Source organism: Marmota marmota, unplaced genomic scaffold (assembly GCF_001458135.2).
Source record: "Marmota marmota marmota unplaced genomic scaffold, marMar, whole genome shotgun sequence".
In the NCBI taxonomy this organism is placed as follows: Eukaryota; Metazoa; Chordata; class Mammalia; order Rodentia; family Sciuridae; genus Marmota; species Marmota marmota.
In genome coordinates this window covers 57132997-57146945 of record NW_025999842.1, presented here as the reverse complement: position 1 = coordinate 57146945, position 13949 = coordinate 57132997, and the positions used below count along the sequence as shown (strand labels likewise).

Genomic DNA, 13949 nt, shown 5'->3' with positions numbered 1-13949 from the left:
AAGAGATCGGTTATCCTGATATTTGGGCATTGTAAGTGCCTTTCATTTTCCTTTCTTTGCCTGGTTTTAATTAGCATTGGTGATTCAGGACTGACTACATTTTTCATCCAAGTTTTTCTTTCAAGTTACTGATCAATAACTCGTTAATGAAGCCAGAAAAAGAGAACGAAGCATTCTTAAATGTCCACTACCACTCCCCAAAGCAAACAAATAAACAGACCTGAGGCTGCCCTGAAGAAATCATTCAGCTAGCTAAATCATGCGGTTGCTACTAGAAAGGGTAATTGATTTATCGGGGAGAGTGCTGACATCCTTAAATATTAAATTCAATGCATGGTATTTAAAATACTTCTTTAAATGGTATTAATATTTGTAGTATCATTTTCAATTTAACTTTCATAAGCCATCGTACATTCCTAATGAAATAGTTTTCAAGCTATAGTTCATCCTAAGAACCATCAGTTCAACCTTCTGTAAATAGAGTTCTTTAGGAGAACATTATATTTGAAATATCCGAAGGAGGAGAACAGTGTGTGATGCATATCCTTAGTATTCATGCAGAGACTAGGGAAGGTCATTTGCAATGGTGTGCCAGACATTTCAGAAATAAAGCAAAAACGTAGAGGGCTCAATGCACAGTTCAGGACACTGCCCACTAGGTGGCAGAAGCGCTCCTTCGGCTACTCAGCCTCTCCTGGTGTGGGCTGTAATTAGGTCAGTGTAAGTTAAAGTAGGGCTGAGAGATGAATAAAGTAGATTTTCTCCTCTGGAACACACTGCAGTTTAATTTCACTTCTTTCTACATTGTGTGATGAAGGTGGATTTAACTTTTAAAGGCAAAGAGACAAACCTCTGCCAGGATAAATGAAAAGACTCAGAGAGGGCAACTGACACAACACATAAAAGAAAGGAAATGCTTTCTGGCTGTTTCCTAATTTTGATATCCGGGTCATCGTCAGAAATAATTTCCAGAGGTAAAGTGCTATGTGTATTATATAAGGGGATGGGGGGGGGGAGTGCCTTCTGAAGCCTAAAGAGGCATGCTTGCTGGGTGACGATGTTAAAAATTTTCCCTCCTGGTGGCATGATATAAAATAAAGCCATTTTATCCTTGAAGCTGTTTTTTTTTTCCCCCCTAATTTTGCCAGCAGCCAGAAATGTGTTAATTTGAGGGGAAAACTCCACACCCCAACACAGGTTTCCCTTTCCTGCCAAATGAGTCACTTAGAAGGGAAGTGGTCCTGAAGGTGAAAGTTAAAACTGCTCATTCTCTTGAATGTTGGGGGCTCTGGGAAGGACAGGAAAACCTCAAAAATGGGAATGCAGCTAGGAGAGCTGAGCACCACAGTCCATCCTGGGCCACAGTCCATCCTGGGCCACAGTTGTGCAGCTTCATTATTAAAAAGCATAGAGAACCACTATGGTCACTTATGTAAGAAACAGTGCGACAGGAGAGGACAATCACAGGAAAATCTATCCTCAGTTGCTGATCATGGCCTTTAATGTGCAAGGATCAGATTTTTTTTTTTTTTAAGAAAGTATGGGGAAATTAGTTATAAGAATACACATGCTATAAATAGTAATGTTGCCCCATTCTAAATTCTCTAAAGGTTAAGAGCATCCAGCTAATTTGGATTTTGTTTCTTTAAATTACAGGTCATGTCACAGGTAATGCCAAACTCAGAGAGAGGAGGGGAAGTTGGCAGCAGGATAAAATAAGCCTATGCTGCTATGGTGGTAAGTGAGAAAATAGGCTGAATGCACAAACAGGTGGCTCAAATATTAGGAAATTTTTCAAATAACTTGTGGATTTTTTGAAAAATGCTTAGCACTGGGATTGAGAGTCCCTTCTGACACCTCTTCAGTGTTCTCAGCATTGCCCAGTTGCTAATGTCTCTGTGTTACCCCCAAATTTATTCAAACATATTGAAACTGGAAATCCACCTGGTTAACGACACCTCCTGTTTGTGCAGGCTGTTTTCCATCTGTAGCCACAGATGATAAGATACAGACTTTGTGTGCAATTCAGTGTTCTTGTGTTTGCCTCCGGAATCGTAGACAATCGCATCAAAGCTATGTGCAAACATGGTCCATGCCTAAATTCTCCTTTCTTAAAATGGTGTTCTCCATGTCTCTCAATATTCCGAGGAAAAAATAAAGAGTTGTAGAGAACAGAGAGTAAGAAGGCCAGGAATAAAAACTCATGAAATAGAGACTGTTAAAATCTTGTTTCAAGGGCACATGAGTGTTCTGTAGCTTCTCATTCCAGTTGTACTAACAGTTCCCTTTGTTGACAGACACTAGTCAGATAGGGCACAACCAGATACCATACTTTTGATGGAATGAGAAACAGAAAAGACAATCAATGAATTGTAATTTATAAAGACAGAGGACTGATCCCTGATGTATATCTCAGAAACCAGGATACTTTATCCTGGTTTGGAATTTGGAAACAAATGACTGAAAAACATTTTGTCAGTTAATCAAAATTTGTTGAAAGGACAGGGTGTGCCTGAAAAATTACACACTCACATACATGTACAAACACACCCATACAAGGGATGGATCTTAATTGAAATTTTTATTAGAAATCCTCATTTATTTGCTTAAAATTTATAAACTCCACTCTTGTTTGTTTTAGACTATAACTTCCAAATGAATTTTAAAAAGCAAATATTTTTTGAAATGTGAAATGATTGAATCATTTTGAAGCAAAAGCCATAACTTCACCAAGTCTGTTAATCTGATATTTGAAGCAGTAAGGTTGCAGCATAGACAAGAACACTCTTTTGTAATTTGAGTACCGTTAGGCCCAGCAGACTTAGTGGAATTTCATTCTTAACTAAATATTTTATGATCTTTAAGGATTTAGTCATTATTATATCTACTGGATATTCCATGAAAGGTAGCTAAAATACTAAGGTTGTCTAAAAGAAAAGTTCTTCCCTAAGAATATTTCAAGTATGTAGCCTGTTTTTCTTTAAATGCCTAACATGAGTCCAATTACACTGACCAAGTCAGAGAAGGACTCAGGACCCCCAGCTGGGCTTTGGTCTGCACCCACCATTACTCTCTCATCTGTGTTCCTGTGGATCTTCCCACATGCCCTATGCTGTTATCCCACTGCATTTAGTTACTTATTTCCACGTCCATGAGACTGTGAGACTGCGAATGAATTATAACTCTATTTTAAATTTGCCAGCTTGCATTTGAGATATGTTGGACTAATGAATCGATAACTATCTATGACATGAAAAGCACTGTTCAAAATCTCTAGTCTCTACCACCATAGAATTTTTCGTCTTGTATTTTGTTAGGATGATGTAATTTTCGTATTCACCATCACATATTCCATGTTGATTATTTTGCTTTATGCGTAGATATCTTCAGTTTATGTATCTGTTTATACCTCTTTAGTGATGGATGTGAAATCTGAGTGTACAAGTATGAGCACTTCTTGGTCTCCGTGTAGGTCTTTGAAGGAAGGAGTTGATTTTTTCATGCAATAAATAGTTGTAAATCAGTACTCTTGTTCATAGAGGAAAATAACCCTACACTTATTTTTTTTTACTCATGCGAATTCCAAAAATATGTATAAAAGGATCAATTTTGGTAAGTCATATAAATATGATACTTAGTAGGTATTCATTATAGAGAAGTATGTAATTCAGTTTTTTAAAAAAGGTTTTTATTTCCAATAACTCCTTTTATTCAAACAATAATTAAAAATATTGCAGTGTTGGGGATTAAACCCAGGGCCTTATGTGTTCACACCCCTAAACCATAAGCAATAATTTTGAAGGCAATAATTTATGGCCCAAATATAATCTTTATTATAACAATACAATTAGATATGCACATCAATTAATTACAATGGTTACCTTGTATTATTTACTAATAGAAGATGATATGATATTCATGACTGACTTAAATTACAAAGTATTTTCTTCTCTAGAAACAAAATTATTGAATAAAGCTTTGTTAGGCTGTGGAGTATTTTTGTACTCATAACCACACATATACTTTAGCTATTTACAAATAATTGTGTTATATATACTTTAGCTAATTACTAATAATTGTATATAATTTAAGTATTATGTATATGATTCATTGCAGTGAGACTCATTTCAGTGACTCTTCTATGCAAAATTTTTACTAATGTACAACACACAAACTAAGGTACACAGAAACTGAAGGTGTAGTTTGATAAGTTAACATAACTGAGCATGACTGGAAATCAGCATTCAGTCAAGAAACAAAATCACCCTCCATGTCACTGCCATGTTCCTTTCCAATTATTATTTACCAACTCAGTGGTAACCATTGTCTTGACTTCTAAATATAGATAACATACATATTGCATCTGGTTTTCAGTTTTATATAATTGTGATCATGTATCATGTACTCTTTGGATTTAATTCATTTTACTTAGTATTTTTGTGTGTCGGTGTATGAGACTCATTTAGGATCTTGTTTATAAGTACAGTTTGTTAATTTCTAATAGTTTATCATGTTTCATTGAATGACTATAATTACATGCTTTGCTAACATTCCATTTTGCTAATATTAAAGACTGTTACGAACTTTTTTTTTTTTTAAATTTTTTATTGTTGGCTGTTCAAAACATTACATAGTTCTTGATATATCATATTTCACACTTTGATTCAAGTGGGTTATGAGCTCCCATTTTTACCCCATATACAGATTGCAGAATCACATCAGTTACACATCCATTGATTTACGTATTGCCATACTAGTGTCTGTTGTGTTCTGCTGCCTTTCCTATCCTCTACTATCCCCCCTCACCTCCCCTCCCCTCCCCTCTTCTCTCTCTGCCCCCTCTACTGACATTCATTTGTCCCCCTTGTATTATTTTTCCCTTTCACCTCACTTCCTCTTGTATGTACTTTTGTATAACTCTGAGGGTCTCCTTCCATTTCCATGCAATTTCCCTTCTCTCTCCCTTTCCCTCCCACCTCTCATCCCTGTTTAATGTTAATCTTCTTCTCATGCTCTTCGACCCTACTCTGTTCTTAGTTACTCTCCTTATATCAAAGAAGACATTTGGCATTTGTTTTTTAGGGATTGGCTAGCTTCACTTAGCATAATCTGCTCTAATGCCATCCATTTCCCTGTAAATTCTATGATTTTGTCATTTTTTAATGCAGAGTAATACTCCATTGTGTATAAATGCCACATTTTTTTTATCCATTCGTCTATTGAAGGGCATCTAGGTTGGTTCCACAGTCTTGCTATTGTGAATTGTGCTGCTATGAACATCGATGTAGCAGTGTCCCTGTAGCATGCTCTTTTGACGGGAATAGACCAAGAAGGGGAATAGCTGGGTCAAATGGTGGCTCCATTCCCAGCTTTCCTCACATGTAGGAAGCTGGTATATGGAAATGCTAGGTAGCATGCATATTTTACAGTTTTTGATATACCAAGGAGGAATTTATAATGGCTACATAAATATAAACTTTTATTCTCCATAATGTTGTATGAATATAAAAATTGACCTATGTCCTTTTCAACATCTCAGTCATTTTTCATTTTAAACATTCTGGTTTTATCTTTCTTTCTGTAAACAATGAACAGACCGAAGAACTGTTTGAGACAGTACAGATGGTAGAAGCAGTCCGTTCACTCAAAACATTCCTTGTGCTTTATCAATTGTTGGTCAAAAACATTTCACTTAATCTTTAGGATATCATAGTGACAATAAAAGCAAGAGCAAGTTGTTCTTCATGTAAGAAATCAGAAAAATCTGCAAATTAAAAAGGCAGCATTTGACCTTGTCACTGAATAAACAAATATCAATTTTCAAGACCAAATTAACAATTCCCCTGGTATTAAAATAATCACAACTAAAGGAAAAGCAAGTTGTAACATAGACTCCAAAAAAATGTTGATTATGCCTCTACCATTTGTGTTAAATTAGGCCTCAAGAGTGAAGTCACTCTGAGGCATGAGGGACAGTTTCCAAACATGAAACAATTTTTTTTTCCCCAAGAGATTCTGGGAGAGGTAGAATTTAACCTGATGATTTCATAGCCTGTGGATAGTGTCCAAATACAAATGTGTCTCATTTATAACTAGTTAAATAAAATAATAGTTTCCTTACATAAGTATATATTAAAATTCTTTCTTCAACTTGTTAAAAGGCCACAATTGAAATTCTAACACTACAATTGAATCAATTTCCATAATTTTCTTGTGTGATTGATGAATTTTATTTGATGTGTTTCCTATAGATGCTTATATAGTAAAAATGTAATATTTATAAAGTCATTCTGCATGTGAAAAAGGTCTTCTTCAGATATTTATTGGTGAAGAAGTTACAGTAATCATGAATGAAATAAATCACAAAAGATCACCTCTTTTATAAGCATAAATATTTGATATGATTATGATTATTAAGGATTTTAGAGCAAAATTCTTATATATATTGGGAGAAATTTTGGCAACTTTTATGGAAATTATTCAAACTACTTCCTCTAAATTGCTTTATCGTATATTGTAGAGATTTGATCAAAGTCTAATGTTTAAGTCATTAAGTGACAAAAGACTACATTCCATAAATTAATCAATATTCATTCAAAATTTACTATGTTAACGTTATTGTGCAAAGCCTTGTTTGTGTGAAGGATACATTTTGCTGGGGAAATAGTGTGAAAAATCTGTGCTTTACCAGAAATTGGCCTTTTATATATTTTTTTATATATTTGGCCTTTTGCATATTAAGTGTCAGTTTATGTTGTTCTCATAAGAATTGTAAGTCACTTCACCAGAATCAAAGTATATGAATATGTCAATAAATATTTTTTGTACTCAATTATTTTGTATATTTTAAAGATTTAAAATTATAGAAACGATTCATAGAAATACAATGAATGCTTAGAAAACTGTTCTATATAGCTCTAAGGAGAAGGTGTTATTCATTTTTGGCAATAATTTTAGAAAAGTTGCAAATAGCAGGAAGTATTTTATTAGCACTTCAATCAAGAAATGAATGTCAAGTGCTCAAGGTAGGACATAGTGACCCTGGTTACTCCTTATAGCTCCATCTAAACCCAACATTTAATATCACTTTAAATATTAATGCCTTCCAAAAATAAATTTATAAAATAAAACAATTTCCAAGTAAAAGGGATGATTTATTTCACATCTTTAAAATAAAAGAGGAGAATTTAGATAATTGTCTCATATTTCTGCCCGTGTTTTCTCAAATAACATGAGCAATATTGGAGACATAACTTCTCATTGCTCAGAAAATTAACACTTTAATGGACATTATGTCTGACTAAACATACACAGACTATTTTTAAAAGTAAGAAAGTTATTTGCTCTACAAATTCTCATGATACAAATGATTAACAGATATTGTGTGTGAGTGTGTAAGATAGACATCATGATGGTTTGGATATGAGGTGTCTCCACAAAAAGTTCATGTGTGAGACAATGGAGGATTGTTCATAAGTGAAATGATCAGATTATGAAAGCTGAAACCAAATCAGTGGATTAATCCATTTGATGGATTAATAATTTGAAAGGACTCTTGTGCTGGCTGGCAAGTATAGGAAAGTACCAGGTGGTTGGAGGAGTAGGTCACCGGGGGCATGTCTTTGGGTTTATATTTTGTCTTTATGACTTCTTTCTCTTTCTCTCTCTGATTCCCAACTGCCATGAGCTGAGCAACTCCTTGCCCTTCTACCATGATGTTCTGCATCTAATTTAGCCCTGAGTGATGGAGTTTGCTGGCTCTGGATTGAGACTTCTGAAACAATGATCCCAACTTAACTTTTCCTCTTCTAAGTTGTTTTTGTCAGGTATTTTGATCACAATGATCAAAAACTGACTAATACAAAAAGTGAGAGTATAAAGACAAGGGCCTAAAGAAATCAATGTTTTTTGGGTCTTCTAAATATAGAGTCATCTCATTGGCAAATAATGATAGTTTGGCTTCTTTTCGTATTTGTATCTTTAATTTCTTTCTTTTGTCTAATTGCTCTGGCAAGAGTTTCAAGTATGATGTTGAATAAAAGTGGTGATAGAGGGAATCCTTGTCTTATTCCAGTTTTTAGAGAGAATACTTTCAATTCTTCTCCTTTTAGAATGACATTGGCCTTGGGTTTATCATAGATCGCTTTTAAAATGTTGAGGTATGGTTCTACTCTCCCTAGTTTTTCTAGTATTTTGAACAAGAAGGGGTGCTATATTTTGCTAAATGCTTTTTCTTCATCTATTGAGATGATCATGTGATTCTTACCTGTAAGTCTGATGATGTGATGAATTACATTTATTGATTTTCGTATCTTGAAGCAAACTTGTGTCCTGGGATGAACCCAACTTGATCATGGTACAATGGTATGCAAATTTGCCACAATTTTATTGAGAAATTTTTCATGTATGTTCATCAGGGATATTGATCTGAAGTTTTCTCTCCTTGATATGTTGTTTTCTGACTTTGGTATCAGGGTGATATTGGCCTCATACAATAAGTTTGGAAGGGTTCCCTCCATTTTTATTTCATGGAATAACTTGAGGAGTATTGATGTTATTAATTCTTTGAAGGCCTAATAGAACTCCGTTGAGAATCTGTCTGGTCCTGGGCTTTTCTTTGTTGGTAGGTTTTTGATGTTGTCTTCTCTGTCATTGCTTGAAGTTGATCTGTTTAAATTTTTTTTGTCCTCCTGATTTAATTTGAGTAGGTCATATGTCTCTAGAAACTTTTCCGTGTCTTCAAGATTTTTATTTTATTATAGTAAAAATTTTTAAAATAGTTTCTGATTATCATCTGTATTTCAGTAGTGTCTATTGTGGTATTTCCTTTTTCATAATGAATTTTAATCATTTGAGTTTTCTCTTTCTCTGTGTTAGTGTGGCTAAGGTTTATCCATTTTATTTATTTTTTCAAAGAACCAAATTTTTGGGTTTTTTTTTGAATTTTTGGAATTTTTTTTGTTTCAATTTCATTGATTTCATCTCTGATTTTAAGTGTTTCTTGCATTCTACTGATTTTGGTGTTGACTTCTTATTTTTCTAGGGCTTTGAGATGCAATATTAGTTTAACTCTACCAGAAAACTTCTATAACTCACAAATAAATTTATCAAAGTAGCAGGATATAAAATAATACCCATAAGTCAATTGTGTTCCTATATGTCAGTGATGAATATACTAAAAGAGAAATCAGGAAAACTACACCATTCATAATAGGCTCAAAAATATATATTTGGGAATCAATTAACAAATGAGATGAAAAACCTCTACAATTAAAACTACAGAACACTAAAGAAAGAATTGAAGAAGACCTTAGAAGTTGGAAAGACCCCCCATATTCTAGGACAGGCAGAATTAATATCGTCAAATGGCAATAGTACTAAAAGCATTATACAGTCTTATTGAGAAAGTCTGTTCTTGAGCCAATATGATGGAGAGTTAGGCTTACTTTTTCTTCTAGTAGGCACAGAGTCTCTGGTCTAATGTCAGGGTCTTTGAACCACTTTGTTTTGTGTATGGTGAGATATAGGGGTTCTATCTACTGCATATGGATTTCTATCATTTGTTGACAAGGCTATCATTTCTCCAAAGTTTGTTTATGGGCCTTTGGTTAGTATGAGACAATTCTATTTATGTGTGTATGCCTCTATGTCTTCTATTCTGTTCTACTGCTCTTCAATTCTATTTTTGTGACAATATCATGCTGGTTTTTTGTAGATGAATATGATACCTTTATTTTATTTATTTATTTTTATGTGATGCTTAGGATTGAGCCCAGTGCCTCACATGTTCTAGGCAAGTACTCTACCACTGAGGTACAACTCTAGCCCAATACCATGCTGTTTTTGTTATATAGCTCTGTAGTATAATTTAAGGTCTGCTATCATGATACCCCCAGCTTCACACTTCTTGATAAAGATTGCTTTGGCTATTCTGGGCCTCTAATTTTTCCAAATAAAATTTATGACCACTAGTTCTATTTCTATGAAGAATGTCATTGAAATTTTAATGAAAACTGTATTAAATCTGTATAGTACTTTGGATTGTATGGCCATTATAACAATATTTATTCTGCCTATCCAAGAACATCTTTGCATTTTCTAAGGTCTTCTTCAGTTTCTTTCTTTAGTGTTCTGTAGTTTTCAAATGACTTAATCAATAAATGCACAAAGAGACTATAAATAGGTAATTTATAGAAGAAGAAACAGAAATGGTCAACAAAGTACGCAAAAAAAATTGTTCAGTATCTCTATTAATTAAGGAAATGCAAGTGAAAACTACACTGAAATTTCATCTTACTCTAGTAAGAATAGCAATTATCAAGATTTACAAGCAACAAAGAATTTTGGTGAGAATGTGCATAAAAAGGCACACTCATACATAGTTGTAGGAACTGCAAAGTGGTGCAACTACTCTGGAAAGCAGTATGGAGACTCCTTAGAAAACTTAGAATGGAACCATGCTTTAACCCAGTTATCCTACCTCTGCTTAAACCCAAAGGTCTTAAAATCATCATACTACAGTGACGCGGCCTCATCAATGTTAATAGCAGCTCAATTTATGATAGGTAAACTATGGAACCAGCCTCGGTGCTCTTCAACAGATGATGAATAAAGAAGATGTGGTATACAATGGAATACTATTCAGCCATAAAAAAGCAATAAAATTATGGGATTTTCTGGTAAGTGGATGGAACTAGAGACTATCATGCAATGTGAAATAAGCCAGTCCCCCCCCAAAAAAAAACAAAGGCAAAATGTTCTTTCTGAAATGCTAAGTAACAATAAGGGGGTGTTTGGTCAGGGAAGAATAGAAGTACTTTGGATTAGACAAAGGGGAATGAAGGGAAGGGAGATGGGATGAGAATAGGAAAGATAATAGAGTGAATTGTATATTAGTTTTGTATATGCCTATATGATTACACTACCAATGTAATTCTACATCATGTACAACCAGAACAATGAGAAGTTATACTTCACATATGTATAATATGTCAAAATACATTGTACTGTCATGTATTGCTAATAAGAACAACAACAAAAAAATGCTTTCTGAAAGAACCATTGCAAAACTTTGAAAATTATCAACTCTTTTATCCAAACATCAAATGTACATTGTATGATTTTATTATTCATTGCCTTTCATCTATATATTCTTTAATTTTTAAAACTAAGGGATTTATATCAGAAATTACTCATTGAAGGAACCCATTATTCACAATTGAAATTTCAGGAATTTTTTTCCTCCTAATTTAATGAAATATTGTCACTCTAAAAAATGTCTTTTATGCAGGTTTCAGTATTCCCTGAAGACTAGGAAAAGCTTTAGAAGACAAACATCAAATGAAATCTGATCTGCAGGCAATCAGAATCTTGTCTTGCTCTTCATGTTGATAGAGTCAGAAGAATTAGTAAAGAATCAAGACATCATTTTACAACAAAGAATTTTATTATGAATGCAACTTTATTATATGTTGGTTTATTAGCCTAATTTTAAATTATCAATGACATTTTTCTTTCATATCTTTGAGCATTTTCTCTCTTTTTTTGTCATCTTTAGATCTAAGACAATTCTCCCTGGTTTTCTTCTCCTCCCTTGTTAATGGTAAATTGCTACATTGGCGATATCTGTCATTGAGAAGAAAATGAATCACTATATCCAAATTATTTTTGTTCTTCCAGATTGGCTAAAAACACAAATTCAAGAGATTAATCCTATTTATTCAGTTAAGTCTTCACTTTCTCATTTGCATTGTTATAAAATGTACTTTTACTTAAGTTTATGCCATGGGGTTATAGAAACATATGACATAACATCATAAAGAATAAATTACATTAGAAAAATATGGAAAATAATATGACATTCTGTTATGTTGATTTTATTTTATATTAACATTGCAACAAATATTGAAATAGCTCGAATTAAAATAAAATTTGCTGTGTACTCACTTGGAGTGGTCTACTCTCAACTGAAGCTCTATTATTTCTATTAAAATATTCACTTTACTTCAGAGATGGGAATAATTCAAATAAAAATATGAGAGCTGTTAACCTAGATAAAAGCATTTATTAGATAGTAAACTATTGAGAATAAACGAAATTCAATTATCAGTGTTATCTTTCATGTACACTTGCATTACATTTGTATTTTACTTAAACCCATCAACTTCTTTTTCAGTTTTTGATAACAATTTAAAATATGCTAATAATACACACTAATTTAAGGTTAATTTTTAAAATAATTTAAATGATACTCATAATAAATAATAAAAATAATTTTAAAATATGATGATAATAAATAATAAATGTTAGGATGAAGACAAGATTAATTCATTTTATGACCTTCATTTTAAAAATATGAAACATAACACATTTTTTCAAATGAAAAAAACCTTATGCATAAGAGAAAAATTACACAGTAGATAAACCTCTCCTGGACTGAATTACATAAAAATCTTTAAAACTCTCTTACTGTCTAGAATCTACAAAAATTTTGAGAGATGTCAGTATTAGACATCACTGAAATTGGAAGCAAAAGTGGTCCTGACAATTGGATAATTGAAAATCTATCTAAAAAGCAATCCAATCCCTATATACTTATACTCATTTGTACATACTCTACAACAGATTGGAGGATTTTTCAAGGGGTGGAGAGTGAAGTACCCAATCATTGGGCAGATCTTAGGCCAGGCTATTGTGCTGTTAAAAAGTGACCAAGTGGAGTTTATACAATGGATCAGGAGATTCATAGTTCCCTAATCCGGAGTTCTCGGAATTTTGAAGCTACACTCAAAATTGTGTAGTATTTAATGATAATTAAAATGCTATCATTTGTAAATTTTTGAATTCTAACTGCTTCTAGTGCATAGAAATATGATTCCTATTTTTGCAAGCAAGGATCCAGAAAGTATCATGCAGTGACTTTTTCTACTTAAAATTTCTCATGCATACTCTGGATTTATTTTAATCATAATTTATATCATCTCCTTTCAATCATTATTTTGCTTCGTACATATTATTATGATCTTAGTTGTATAATAATTTAGAAATTTATAATTTTCTTTTCTTTATAACTAGAAATTTACACAAGTATGATCTATTCTACTTGTTTTGTAATATATAAATATATATATTTATATAATATAAATATATTTTCTTAATTCACTGTATTTGATATAGTTATATTATCATTCTTTTGGCACAACTTATCATACTCTATAATTTCTATTTTTCCATACATTTTTATATTAAATATATCTGCAATAAGCTGTAGATAGTTGAGCATTATTTCTAGCCATTTTGCAAAACTTTTTGTTTTAATTTGGCCATTTAATTTTGATGTAATCATAAACATTTGGGAGTTTAAATCTACCTATCTAGTGAATCCTATGTTGCCGTCTGTTTTCAAAATTCCATTATCTTCTCATTCCTATTTCTTTCCATGTATTTTCTTTCAACCTATTTTCCATTTTTTTCCTGAAGTTATCTAATTGCTGTTGTGTGCACGCATTTAGTTCTTAATTGGCATTATTAGTGTTATGTCGGCTGTAATTGCTATTTCACTTTACTCTCTGCTATAATTGAATTTATTTTTTTCTGCCCAAATTCCAATTTTTCATTTTATCCTTGAATATAGTAAGCATTTTTATCCATTCATTTTCCTTTGTAATTGAATTCTTGCACCCCCCAAAAAATAACTGAGGACACCATCAAAGTAAGATTCAGTCTTTAGCCTACAATATGTCCTTCCTAGACAGTCAGATACTCTTGATTAAAACAAGTCCAAAATATGAGGTTTGTTTTTCTGAATAAGTATACCCTTTCACAGATCAAGACGTATATTTTGAGTTGAAAAATGCCTTTAAGTAAAATTGCTTTTATATTTTGTATGGCTTTTTTTTGTCCTCAGTGAGTAGGTTGATTTGTAAAATTAAGTTCAGTTTGTTAGTGCA

The 13949-nt window shown here is 32.7% G+C and overlaps 1 long non-coding RNA gene across 3 annotated transcripts; it reads left to right on the top strand.

Moving 5' to 3' along the window:
• Positions 1-710: 710 nt before the first annotated feature.
• LOC125615328 lies at positions 711-11946 on the top strand. Of its 3 annotated transcripts, none has more exons than XR_007345919.1 (3): positions 711-974; positions 1657-1737; positions 11291-11946. It is a non-coding gene; the product is annotated as an uncharacterized LOC125615328 (long non-coding RNA). The 3 variants fall into 3 exon arrangements; XR_007345921.1 differs by lacking the exon at positions 11291-11946 and adding an exon at positions 10566-10617; XR_007345920.1 differs by lacking the exon at positions 11291-11946 and adding an exon at positions 10499-10548.
• Positions 11947-13949: the final 2003 nt, after the last annotated feature.